This window comes from Coenobita brevimanus, chromosome 89, assembly GCF_032717465.1.
Source record: "Coenobita brevimanus isolate Jiangsu-jjx chromosome 89, ASM3271746v2, whole genome shotgun sequence".
Taxonomy (NCBI): Eukaryota; Metazoa; Arthropoda; class Malacostraca; order Decapoda; family Coenobitidae; genus Coenobita; species Coenobita brevimanus.
This window is the reverse complement of record NC_137042.1, coordinates 19,787,220-19,801,778: the sequence shown is the minus strand read 5'-3', so window position 1 is coordinate 19,801,778 and position 14,559 is coordinate 19,787,220. Positions and strand designations below refer to the sequence as shown.

Below are 14,559 nucleotides of genomic sequence, written 5' to 3'. Positions count from 1 at the left end.
AAGCGTTTCATCAAGTTTGGTTAAAATTGTATCCATTTTTTTTTTAATACTAATGGACTTCACCTTGGTTCCTTAGTTACTTACATTCAGTTCAGTCCCTTACATAGCCAGCGACAGAGTTAGATAATGAGATGCTTGTCAGCGTCCAATAATGTCGCTGGAATCATCGGTTTAAAGCCTCTTAAGATGCACACAGACTAAGCAGACGTATCTCAGTACCAGAGAAGGGGGTCACTCAGTCCAGCAGGTACAGTTGCGGTCAGTAGTTCTTTTCGGCAGTGGCACCCAGCTTGTTGGCCATCCGTGGATCTATATGACGGGACCTGCAAGCGTTTGTTAGAAATCTGTGAAATATTTGGACTTATTTGTTAACAGTATATATAATGAAGACATGTGACTGGAATGTGATGTTATTAAACCACTTCATAGTTTGAGAGAGAGAGAGAGAGAGAGAGAGAGAGAGAGAGAGAGAGAGAGAGAGATGCGGAGGGAATGAAAAATGATGAGAAGGGAAACTGAACAATAGTCATAACAGCTTTTGAGAGTTTTAAAGACAAGATCACCTATAACAAGCTTATATTAATAGCAACAGCCGGTGCTCTGCCACTGAGAGGTGAAAATGTTGGCTTTATGATACCGTACAAAAATAACCTTACCTTGCCACAGTTCATTAGTTACCATTGTATTATACACCAGCAAGTTCTTTGTTCGAAAGTAATTAACAGTGAACAGAATATGAAGGTGGTTATGAAAAGTATTAATTCTCTTTCTGCACTAACTGTTCAATACAAGCAGCTTAACCCCTTCACCTCACCAAAGAATTAACTGTTTTTATCCAGAGAAATAGGGTAGAATCTCTCTCCTCATAAACCACCTTTATTCCTATGAAATGGTAGTGTACATCTCTGTGACAGTGAACATGTACCCGTGATAGTAAACATGTACTTACCTACATTATACAGGCGTTTACCTGACGATCCGCTTAAAACTTTTAGCTAAGGCACAAAATTAGCAGCATGCTGGCGAACGCACTTGCCTTGCTGGAGGCATGGTGTCTTTGCCACTACCTTGCGGAACACAAAAGAACCTCCCAAACACTCAGACATCAGTTTCTCTCTCTCTCTCTCTCTCTCTCTCTCTCTCTCCACACACACACACACACACACACACACACACACACACACTAATAAATATGTATGAAGCGAAGATGTGTCTACAAAGCTCTACGCACTCCCCCACCCACATTTCACACAATGAAAACGCCACAGGAGATGTCCAAAACACCTCCTCAGAGCACATCAATCTGGCCCACTCTCCTAATGTTAGCTGTTGGACACCTAGTTACTGCATGCCCAGAATTCCGAGAAATACATTTGTCGGAGCTCAGGGTTTTGGTACATACATACATATAAAATCAACTCCAGTAGTATACTTGGTGGTTGGGTTAGCGTGTGGCAGACTACAGTACTTTTGTATTCATAGCTATGCCCATAATACTCAGACACAAAATAAGCCATAAGTTTCACGATACCTTCCAGACAGGAGAGAGAGAGAGAGAGAGAGAGAGAGAGAGAGAGAGAGAGAGAGAGAGAGAGGAAGAATTAAGGTATTGGCAATTTATTGACCTATGACATTAGCAAACCATTTTTTCCGTCTAGTTTTAATTGAATACAACTAAACCTTGGACTATGGCCGGGTCTGTATAAATAAATGTCAAGGCCAGCTTTTGTTAGTCTATACATGTGACGCATCAGATTTCACGCTAATGAGAGGAATTAACTCACTCGTGTTTCATCCCCCTCGTGCTATCCAGAAATCACTATAGAATAAAATCTATGCAGAGGCGATTTAAGTGGTCGTGCCTTGAGTGTATACTGTATCGTCTTTATTACGGTGAAGGGATGATTAACCCCTTCAGTAGAGTGACGTCTGTTTGTTGTCTGTTTTTAATGCTACCTGATGATTTTATTTATGGGAGGTTCGTGATAGTAAGAAATGAATTAAGGCTCTATCTAAACTTCCAGTTCAAAAGTCTCTCCCTTGGTGAATGAAATCGGGTAGAGAGTGAAAATATCATACAAATTTGGAGATGTGCTGATCCGTCCGATAAAAACTTGAAATTTACGTAGTAGACACAGTTCGTGGTATAACTGGATATTAATGCTTCTTATTCTTTGTTCTCCCCATTTTTGAGCTGGGAAAGCACGTACTCGTATAACCTCAGCATAAAATAGTGTAAGAAGCGCTTTATATTTATTTATGAATAATTTGTAATTGGTGTCAGCATTCTCACTGTGTTGCACTGGTATAACTGTTACAAACTGTCATGTTCGGAGAAGGGGTAGGAGGGGGGATCCAGTGCAAGGTTGTCAGATCTCATCACGAGCATGAAGCAGAGGAAAATGGACGTTCCAGGTACAGCCCCGCCCTCCCCGCACCCGACTTGTATATCTCAGGATGTACGAGGTTGTTTGCAAAACAAGTGTCGAGCCTGTAGGTCGAAATTGTCCCCCCCCCCCAACCTACTGTCCACCATCGCCCTTTCAGGGGATAGGAACTTAGTTAAGCGGCGTTTGCATAAGGATGTGTGGTGATGCTGGTGATGTTATGAATGTGTGGTGATACTGGTGGTGGTAAGGACGCGTGGTGACACTGGTGGTGTTAAAGACGTGTGGTGATGCTGGTGGTGTGAGAGGTAATGACAGTCATATCGCTGATTTGTCATCACCGCCTCTGTGTTGCCTTACATTGCCTTATTGTTTCATTTCTGTATTTGGTACGTTGATTCCTGTGTATCAGCTATGTAATCTGTGACGTTCAAAAATAATGTTACAAATGCCACACAACAAAGTCATGTAGAATTAATCGTTAAGGAAGAGGTGACAGAAAGCGAGGTAAGCCAAAGAGGATACGTGTGTGGGTGTGTTTAGGTGGGTTGGCTGTCTTAGGGTACATGGCAGCGGGGCGGGTGTTGGGTATAATGCAGTCTGCTCCCCGTCAGGTGCATGTTGTTATTCTGTTCACTGGGGAACGGCGTGGAAGGCGCTATATACTGCTGGTGTTATCGTGGAATTCATTAGGTATGTGTCAGCGAATATTTGGTTATTTTGCACCGAATTTTGATCTCCTTTCTGGTGCTGCAGTGAGATGTATGAGGTATATACATAAAAAAAAAATACCTTGACCCCTACGTGCGAACTGAACTTAAGCAGTATTTCTCCCTGTGTTTCAGTGCATCAGGTAATTCTGAGTAAGTTCTGCATAAATTCAGATGTGTCGATTTATCTTTCTTCAGTGAGTATAGCGGGATATAAGAGACGGTTGTTCAAAGAGGACGTACAGTGCCTTATTTCAAATGTCTTCGTCGTTTCAAAATATAAGCAACTGCAGGAATGTTATTGATTTTTTAAATTACGCACAACTAGTCAACAATGGAACCCTCCCCCCAATCGCTCCCTGTTGGCGATTACCTATGTGTATCAAAAATTCACTACTAAAGATCACTCAGAAACCGAAAAAAAAAAAATCTAGTAACTGTAAGCATACTGTATACAAGACGAACGGAACTAAAGAGATAAAGTTGAAAATATCGAAAGAAGAGTATTATAAACTGCCCCTATACTCCCAGACATCTATAGTTCTTTCACCTTAACGTGGCTCAAATTCATTTACTTCTCTACTTATTTCACGTAATTCAGTGGCACAAAAGGATAATGTTACGGCTCCACATCCTATCCATAACACTAGCATCATATTCCTGTGGTATATTTTTTTGTTACAACTCAGCATTCACGACGGAGAGATTGCAATTTTAGGTCGTTAAAGTAAAGAGTATATCAGTGCCCAGGGAGATGGGTTGAAGGCAGTCGGGGAGCTGAGACACGCAGGGACACAATGTAAATACAGTATGAGGTGCTTGTAGGGGCTTTGGTGGCATGTGAATGATTGTGTGTCATGTTTGACTCGGCTTGATGGTGATGGTTCTTCCACTTTCGTAGATTCTCTATCATTGTTTCTGGATTCTACCTCACCTCATCCTTAGGTAGGAAAAAGGGTCATTATGATGATGAAGCTTATGATGATGGAGATGATGATGATGATGATGAAGCTGATGATGATGATGATGATGATGATAACAACAACAACTAAAATCAAAGTTAAAAATTTGGCAGGTAATATACCGAACTGACACATATAGAAAATGAGAAGTTTAAAGGAATTCCTGGTAGACTTATCCTAATTCATACTGGATCAGAATAATTATACTCAGGGTATTAAATAACACTTGCATTACAGAGCAATGGTTATTCAGGCTTAGAGAAAGGCCACGTTAGCAGACGAATATAAACTTAGACTAATTAAGAAAAAATACAGATAAGTCAAGGGATATAATTAATCTTAAGCTCATTACTAGACTTTATATTTTACTGTTCACTAGGTCTCATACTGTTTTGGGAGAGCACTGTGGAAATTTGCGTACTGTCATCATTTTTAGCAGCACTGGACGAATGGATTTACCGCCAAACACTGACTGATAGGTTCATTCTGCAACAAGGATTAAGAGTGGATGCGGTACTGACGTAGAGAGAGAGGAGAGAGAGAGAGAGAGAGAGAGAGAGAAGGAGGGAGGGAGAGGGAGACGAGGGGTTGAGGACCAGTAAAGGAGGTGATGACAAGCATGGTGATATAAAGATGGAGACAGCCAGTGGGAGAGGGGCGAGGGGGAAATAGGGGATGGTGGGGGTGGGGGTGGGGGTACTCTCATAACTTCCCACACCTTTCTTATTTCCCCAGGGCCTCCTCCATACTTGCCTCACTTCTCTTTCATGCTTCCTTCTCCCCTTTTACCTCCCTTCGTCCTCCTCTGTCTTTATTGCCCCCTTTTTTTTACTCTTCTCTGTGCTTCATTGAAATTTAGGATGCGTTAAACTAAAGTCACAGCCATATTATGTTTTTATTTACATTTGGTGCATCCAGGTTTCAAATAAATCGTGCTGTCGTATAGTATGTAAGGAATGGGATAAAAACTGGAAAATACATTGCTTAATAGCTCATTCTGTCAAGTATTTTCTGCCTTTCTGTTAAATCCTTTCTATTTCATCCCACCTTGGGGAGGAAAAAGAGAGGTAGATGATGATGATGATGATGATGATGATAATGATGATGATGATGATTGGCAGTAAAGCTGAACTATAGTAAATGAATAGGAAAAAAATGGCAATATAAATCCGTAAGAAACTGAGGTTAGCTTAGTTTAAACCTCTGTATAATCATTCAAAGATGACATCAGTATTCAGTAAAAGAACGACCAGGGTTGGACTCTTGTGCCCTCCCTCTGGCCACACCGCTGCTTCACTGAGGAAAAGAGGACAAAGAGTTAGGTGTCCCGGAAACAATAGGAAATGGAGGAAGGAGAGGATAAGAAAGGATGATGAGAGATGAGGAGGGAGAAACCAGGATGATAATACGGGGAAATTGTAGGGAAAAGAGAAAAGAGAGAGGATAACAGTGGAAAGGAAGGGGAAATCGAAGAGAGAGAGAGAGAGAGAGAGAGAGAGAGAGTAATAAAGTAAGACAAGGGATCAACTAAGCCTGATCCCAAGTATTACAGTATAGCACCTTCCTGTACATCAAGAAATTAAACCCTTCAGCCCGAATACGTGTTCTTAGCATCTACCAGTCCATTATATTCAGCTGAGGAGTGATTTCTCAAACTACAAAGAGTATATGTAATCTTCATTAATACCTTCACTACCAGACATCCTCTCAAAACTGAAAAAAAAAAAAAATGTATCTAGCAAGACTAAAATATATGAATAACTTCTTTATGCACTACTTGAGATTTCAGTTTGTGTATGTGCTTGGTAGGAGGAACCCTACTTGCATTGGTTAGCACATGCACATCGTAATTGGAAGGATGGGAGTTCGATTCTCAGGCCGGTCAGACTGGTGGACAGTGTTGTTTCCTGCTCGCCTCTCTTCATCCAACAATACAACTAGGGACCTGGATGTAAATTTGACTGCTGTCTGTTGTATTTTAGGAGAAGACTGGGATATAGCAAAAATAATTGATTGCCTTAATGACGCTTGTGCTGCCAATAGGCAGTCTGCACTTTCATCTTCTTCGATAGCGTTAACTCCTCGACTTCAGGTGACGTCATTTTTCGTTTGTTCCTGCTACATTCACACGAATATATTGAACTTAGCAAAGGTGTCTCGTATTGAAGAGATTTGGTAAAGCTTATCCAGCCTATCCATTGTAAAAGCTCTATCCTGAATTGAATAAATTGTCAGGCTTTGGCAATTTTAGAAAGGGAAAGAAAAGGAAAATAGAAAAGAAAGAAAAATCATACAAAACTTGAGGGTATGTGATTCCCTGGGCGTACCGTCGTGTTCCCAGGGCTACTCAGTGATGCCCCTCACGCCCCCGCCCCTGCCTCTTCTGACCTTAATAATTGTATGGACGCCCTTCATCTTAGCCACAATGCCCTGGGACAAGCTAGGGTCATCTCTCTCTCTCTCTGGATCTAGCATTTTTATTGTCATCTCTCTGTCTCTTTCTGGATTTAGCTCTTTTATTTTATTTTTTCTAAAGAATAATTTCTCGGCTTCTTATTCTCTCTCTCTCTCTCTGTCTCTGTCTGTCTCTCTCTCTCTCTCTCTCTCTCTACTGTATACATGTGTGTGTGTGTGTGTGTGTGTGTGTGTGTGTGTGTGTGTGTGTGTGTATGTATGTATGTATGTAATGTATGTATGTATGTATGTATATATATATTTATGTATGTATGTATGATTTTTTTCATTGGTATTATTCTGATATTTCTATCTAGCAGACATTTTTAGCACTTTAACCAGGGGATATCCTTTTGTATTTTTTTGTTTTCCCTTTACCGCTGGATTAATTTATTCACCCTAAGAGAGACCCCTCAGGCTGAAGGGGCTAAGTCAACCCACTCACATAAAAACCATACAGAAAACACCAAAACAAACAGTCCCAGTAAGTCGTGTATATATTAATATTCTCTTTGTGTGGTTTAGGCCGACGTGTGCAGACGTTTTAGAGCCTTTATAAATGATACGATACGATGCAGTTCCAATTTGTGTGGTTTCCTGGTCATGTGTGTTCTCGAGTCTAAACCTGACAAACCACCTTCCTGTTTATTGCTGGTGGTTATTAGGTGTTCTGTGTGAGTGTTCTGTTGCCAGACCTCAGACTGCTGGCTGTTTCCCTGTCTGCTGTAATTACGCCGCACGTCAAATTTCCTCTGGCCAGCATATTATATTATAGTTAGTCTGGCCAGCTGTGGTCTTGTTAGGATTACCAGAACAATGTTACGCTCAACATGGAACAACCAAGGGTCTCATTAACCTTTAAACCTCGGCAGACGACGACTTCATCTACCGGTATCTGATTCTGACTAACGCCTGACGATTTGACTCAACTGGAAAATCGCCCTAGGATTGAGGGTTAAGAAAGTTTTTCGATGTAAACACATTTGTTTGAAGATGATTTAGCCTTTTTTTCTGATATATATTCAGACTAGAGGATTAACTAATTTCCTGAATAATAATGATTATGGTTATACTGCCACTGTAGACGGAAACAGTTATCAGACTGGTTATTTTGTCTGACAGTATGCTTTACCTGTAACAAAGTTAATTTTATCATTCTTACATTTTTTATCATTTCATTCCACTACTACATTTCCATAGCAAAACGAGATGACTGATGCGTCGTCATCTGTACCACTTCATAGTTCGTATTTATATTTAATAATGCAGGAGTATATGAGCGAATGAGAGTAAATGATATTCTGGCCCATATCACTGGACACTGTTGGTTATATTTTTTAGTTCACATGTTTCAGTTTCTGGATCCTACCCACCCTGCTGATGGGAATGGGGATCATGAGGATGACGAGGATGGTGGTGGTGAGGTTGAATTTCCTTTACAAGGGCGTATCCAGGATTGCATGGGGCAAACACCCAGTAAGGAAAAGTAGTACGGTATTTTGATGCTGCCGGAGTCGTCTTGAACATTACGTTAATATTTGACATAATTGTTAGGTACACGTATTAGAAATTTGATTTATGTATTCCGGAATAGGAAAGGAATGTTAAATCCAGGAAAAAAAAAAAACTGCTTTAGAATAGGATACAAACAGACCCCCAGACAGACATATTGTGACTCAGTACAACGCTCCCTACACTCACAACTTACAACACGTCTCTCCCCACTCAGTACATCACCTGCATCTTTAACCATAGCTCGTCAGATTTTTACTCAGTTGTTCAGAAGTCTCTCCTCTGCGGCGTCTTTCCCCTGCTTTGCATTTCACCAGACACAATATTTTGTCTGTTGGTTTATTTAGGCTGCCTCAGATTACCTGCGTTTTTACGGGGCCATTTTTGAAGCCTCACTTTTCACCCGTGCAATGTTTAGACTAGTTGGGGCTGTATTTATTTATTGTTCTTATGGGATCACAGTCGTCTGAACGAGGCTCTGGTGGATTGGGGAGTGAATTTGCCCTTTGTCAGGATTGTTTGCATAACAGGGCAACGGAGCCACCCGTGAAGGCCGCTCTTCAGCACCGATTCAAAGAGCTAATATACCAGTACTCAGTATGTTTGGTGTGGTGTGGGTACTGCTGATGTAGGCGTTGGTGCTGCTTACATAAACATTAGCATCCCTCTCTCCGGGCCTGTTACACTTACCTCCACGAGAAAACGAGTAAAGACGAATAACAGTGTACAGCCTGCAGGTGAAAATTGGCAAAAAAATTGGATAAGAACAGTGAGCTATGTTACAAACAGCAAGCACCGTCACCACCATCATCCTGACTGTCTGTGTCGTCTAACAAGGGAATAAGGTTAACAGTAATCGTTTAACATGGAGGCGATTTATTTGTGGCCACCCCCATACGGGATTAAGGCGTCTGGCAACAGATAGACAGATAGATAGATAGATACTAAAAGCATTAAGGTGAAATATGGTAATCTGGAAGGTTTGCATGGTGAGAGAATAAATGCGTGGCTTAGTTGGCTGTGAACTGTATTGATCGGTTTCCCAATGTTAAGCTTTCCTTCCTATATTTGGAGTCTACTCACTCCATATAAGTGGGGATTAATGTGATGATAATAATGATAATCGTAGTGATGTTAATAAGAACAAGAAGGAGCACACAGGGAGTGCAACACCCCGCCGCCACCAGCTGGTCTAAGGGCCGATTGAATAACTTTTTGTCCTGTGATCTTGTCTTTCAACAGATTACATTCAGAATCAAATTACTTCATTCTTGCCTAACCCTTAACAATTCCATCAACTATGACTCCAATCAGATCAAAACTGTTTACGTTGATCATAACCTCTGACTAATTGTTTTCAGAATCGAACTTCTTTATTCTTGTTTTAACGTGTACCCTTCCAAAAAGTTTTGCCCACAACGGATAAACCTGTTCAGTTTGACCTTACCGTGTGATTTTGACCTTTGACCTAATGTTCTAGTATCCTCAAATAAGCCACTGAGTTTCATCCAAACCTGGTCCGATTTAATTATTTTGTTCCCACACAGACACACAGATCGAAATTTGACCATGCCTTCTGACTGATTGTTCACAAGTTTGACTCCCCTCGTTCTTGCTTGACCCTTAACCCTTCAACAAAATTTGGTTCAAATCAGATCAAAACTGAGTTGATTTGCCCTGTGACCTTGGCTTTTTACGTTTTCCTGTGACCATGATCTTCGCGTGATTGTTCTCGGAATCGAATCCTTGTATTCTTGTCTTATTCTCCTTCCTTCCGCAAAGAGGAACCCATCTCCGGGTAGAGTCACGTTGCCTCCTGAATGGATTTGGGGATAGAGCTGAAGGATGCCATCTTTTTAACAACGTGGGGGTACATTTGGTTAGGACTAGAGGTGGTTTTAAGTCAGTTCCAGTTTCGACCCAAGGACGGTATGGACAGTCTCCAAACGCCAACCGTATCCGAGGCCGCGCTATGCATATTCTCTCTTGCTTTGAACTGAACGCAGTATTACCATCTGTCTGTCTTCAATACAGAGCTGTAATAGGAGGCTAACACTAGAATATGATGCTAGTAGCGAAGAAGTGTTATGGAAAAGATGTAGAGCCGTAGTAGCCATATTTTGTCATTGAGCTATGTGTAACGGACTGTCAAGGGACGAAAATCTCCGCTCAGTTAAAGTCAATAATCTGTAGTCGCCCAAAACCCCAGCTGATATCCATCCTATGAAAAGTGTTATATATAAATCATGCAAAAGCGACTCATATAAAGCGGAGAAATCCCCCTGCTTCGCCAAGGTATTATGAAAACGATAATAGCCTTGTTCGCTTATCCCACAGAACGTAAACATTATACTACGTCAGGGGCGTGTTAAAGGGGGGATCAAGTGGATTAAACGACCCTCGAAAATTCAAAACAAACAGAAATACGTGGCATAATCTAAAGGGCTGGATCTGTTTGTTGCTGCTAATGTCATCAACACTCCGTCAATAAATATGAGAGAGAGAGAGAGAGAGAGAGAGCAATTTATGCTGTCTTTCAGAAAGGAAGGATCAAAGGCTTAACTGCTTCTGTAGCTGTGGTGGTGGTGTGGTGAGGGTAGAGGTAATGGTGGTAGTCGTATTAAGCTCACCAACCAGACGACGTTAATATGTATTCTATGCCTACTCCTGCCAGACGAGTTTATTGAACGTAGGAGGGAATCTTTCTATATACATTTTACTCTAACATGGCCTAAATTTGCCCTTTCTCTATCCTACATGCTGAGGTATAACAATAGATTAACACTAGAATATGATGCTGGTCACAAAGAAATGCAATAGGAAAGATGTAGGGCCGTAGTATTGTTTCTTTGCCTTTGAGTTACGTGTCGAGTAAGCTGCAAAGGACGATAATCTAGGCCAGGGTAATATGAAAAAACTATAGTGATGGGTTCAGTAAAGATTTCTCTAAGTTTAATAGCGTCGTCCTGAGATAGGGAGAATAAAATTGGAAAAATACAGATGTCTGAAGGCACCAAGAATATAATATAAACGTCATCGGAGTGAGGTGGTTAAATTACTTCATTGATCAAAATTCGGGGAGAAAAGGATATTGACTGCATTTTACTACGCACCCGATACTCACCTGATGCAGTGCGTACACACCTGCTCATTAAATCCTATTCATGTAGTGGAGATCTTTTCTTTTCTGTTTAAGATAAATATTTATATGATGCAGGTAAAATTCACCCTTGTCATGGTTTCTCGTAATCTTTGCTATTGTATCTAACCTTTGTCCTTGTTTCTTTTAGCATTGGTCATTGCTTCTAATGTTTATCGTTGTTTCTTTTAGCCTTTGCCATTGGATCTAACCTTTGTCCTTGTTTCTTTTAGCCTTGGTCATTGTTTCTAACTTTTACGTTGTTTCTTTTAGCCTTTGCCATTGTATCTAACCTTTGTCCATGTGTCTTTTAGCCTTTGCCATTGTTTCTAGCTTTTACCTTTGCCTTTTTTAACCTTTGCCATTGTCTCTTCCACAGGAGCACGCCCAACACACACCTGGTGTCGCTGGCTGCTGGTGACCTGCTGATGGTGCTGCTGACGGTGCCCTTCACTTCAATTGTGTACACAGTGCCATCGTACCCATTCGGCGAGGCGGTGTGTAGGGCGTCAGAGTTCGCCAAGGACCTCAGTCTCGGCATTACGGTGTTCACTCTTACGGCTCTTAGTGCAGATCGGTACCTCGCCATTGTGAGGCCCGTCTCGCATCACGTGTCGGATTCGGCGGGAAGACTTACTGTGGCTGTGGCTGTCGGTATATGGGTCATCGCGGCTCTACTCGCCACCCCTGCCGCCGTCTTCTCCAGCGTGCCAGAGATGTACACACCCACCAACGTCAAGTACTATATCTGTACACCCTTCCCGGAGTACCTCGGGAAGCTTTATCCAAAAGTGCACGGGCTAGTCAGAGTTGGATTGTACTATATCCTACCACTGGCTCTCATCGCGTCGTTCTATGTCCTGATGGCGCGGCACCTCCTCTCCTCTGCCGAACATATGCCAGGGGAAGCGGCGGGTTTGCAGCGGAGGGCACAGGCGCGCAGGAAAGTCGCCAAGATGGTCCTAGCATTCGTGATCATCTTCGCCATCTGCTTCCTGCCCCTCAACGTCTTCATTCTCTGGTGGCATTTCAACCCCACCTCCGGCGAGGACTACGATATCTACTGGCATTACTTCCGCATCGTGGGCTTCTGTCTCTCCTTCATCAACTCGTGCATCAACCCCGTGGCGCTTTACTTCGTGAGCGGAACCTTCAGGAAGTACTTCAACCGGCATGTGTTCTGCTGGTGCGCGAAGGGTGGTGGCGGGGGATGGGACAGGAACAGCACAGGTACTCGGATCACCAGGACGGATCACGTGCCTCTCAAGACAGTGGGTCACAATGGAACCCAATCCACCATGACCCACACAGGCCCTCCCCCGCGCCTCACCCTCACCACCACCACCACCACCCTCATCACGACACCGCCACACCCTCACCCACCATCTGTCCTCTGAATCGCAAATTATCGCTCAGAGGAGACACATTATCTCGCTCTTGCTCATCCCTCTTCCTTCAATCTCATCACTATCACCACCAGCTCATCACCACAGCACCACATCTCACCTGCCATCTGTCCTCTGTAATAATGATGGTGCACAGAATACATTTTTATATACCTCTCTTTCCTCCTCCTCCTCCTCCTCCTTGCCCTCACCTCACCCTCACCACAACACTCATCACCACCCCACCACACCCTTACGTAGCAGCTCTCCTCTGAATCGCTAATTGTCGCTCAGTCATCACATTTTATATTCAGTCGTTCTTCCTTCTGATCATTCCCTCATAATCAGTCTCGCTCCTTATCTTTCATCTAGCCTCTCCTTGCTACTCCTCTGCCCTTGCATTTTCTTTCGCATTTACTTTCATCCTGATCATATTTATCGCAGAATGTTATCACTTGATTTTTCTTAATGTAGCATATGTTCATTCCCTGTTATCACCTCAGTAATCCCCTTAACCTTAGCCATAATTCATATTTACATGTTTTTCATACTTCATTCATTCATTGTCTCATTTTCGATTCTTCCCTCTGTCTGACTAAATTCAGTCGTCATTCATATAGCATCTTTTCACTGCCTGTTTTCTCCATTGTTACTCACTTTTTCCTCTTCCCCTTACTACGCCTTCCCATCTGACTCATTCCGCCCTTCATCCTTCAAACTGCCTCTCAGTGTCGATAAATTGTGAGATCTAATTTTCCACTGAATTGCCGCGCTGTCCTCTGAATAATTAATAACGAGCTTTGTATAGTTACCTAAGAGCAATTAATAATGTGCTTTAAGCTTAAGTTGTATGCCATAAAGCTTACTGTAATTTAGGATGATTATAATGTCTCGTCTTTTAACGTGTAAGGCTTGTTAAAAGATGCACTGTGATTGGCTGTAAGTTGTTGACGTCAGAGGAGGTGGGCGGGGCTATTTACCTTCGCCACACCCACCCCCTTCTTACATGTAGAGTGTAATGAAACATATAAACTATTTTCATAAGATCTTGAAGGTTTATTTCATTATTCTGAACATGATACTTTACATTTTTTGTAGGGGGACCATTAATATACTTTATCAGCCTATTTTTTATGTAAGTTTTTGTTTGCACACAGCATTATTTATCAAAAAAAAAAAAAAAAATATGGATAAATTATTAACTTCGCTATGAACAGTGATGGTAAAAGAATAACATGATGTGCTCTGGCACCGAAAACTGTGAAAATTGCGTGATGGCATTGGTGAGGTCGAAAAATATGTAATAATGGAAATAATAAATGTCAGTACTGCATGACACAGAAAAATGTTGAGAAAAATATACGAAAAAGTGGAAGTGCAAATGAATGCTGAAAAATAAGGATGGAAACTGGATAACGAAGAAAAATGATGGGGCAGTAAGAGAAATTTAGTCCGGTAGAACGGTTGCGTCTGTTGAACCGCCATCCCGCTAACAAGTCTCGCTTTTTCTTTACAGCGTCAGCAAAGGCCCAGGTATATATATATATATATATATATATATATATATATATATATATATATATATATATATATATATATATATATATATATATATGGGACTTTTCAAAAATCTATATTTTGTAGAATGGAGGCAGGTGTGCAGGTGCAGTGTCGATACATACCTGGTATATAAAACTTCCTTTGCCCATTTTGAATGCGAGTGAGAGAAGATGGCGCCTGTACCTAGCTTGTTCTGTGTGTTGGGTCACTATTACTTGAGCTGGATTATTTAGTTATTTCTCTTATCCTACCGAGAGAGAAGTGATAAATGACACGCACAACAAAACGTACCGACCCACCACTACTTAATGGAGGCGAATCTGATGAGTCCCCGAAACTGTTGTGGAACGCCAATATTTTTAGTAAGAACATGACACTCGGAAGATAAGAAACTAAACTAGACATCCTACTTCACCACAATAGAAAAACAGTGTAAACAAAGCCACTGTA

At 41.7% G+C, this 14,559-nt stretch overlaps 1 pseudogene; it reads left to right on the top strand.

Moving 5' to 3' along the window:
* LOC145411410 (neuropeptide CCHamide-1 receptor pseudogene) overlaps positions 1-12,561 on the top strand; it is a 193,803-nt pseudogene extending 181,242 nt beyond the window's left edge.
* Positions 12,562-14,559: the final 1,998 nt, after the last annotated feature.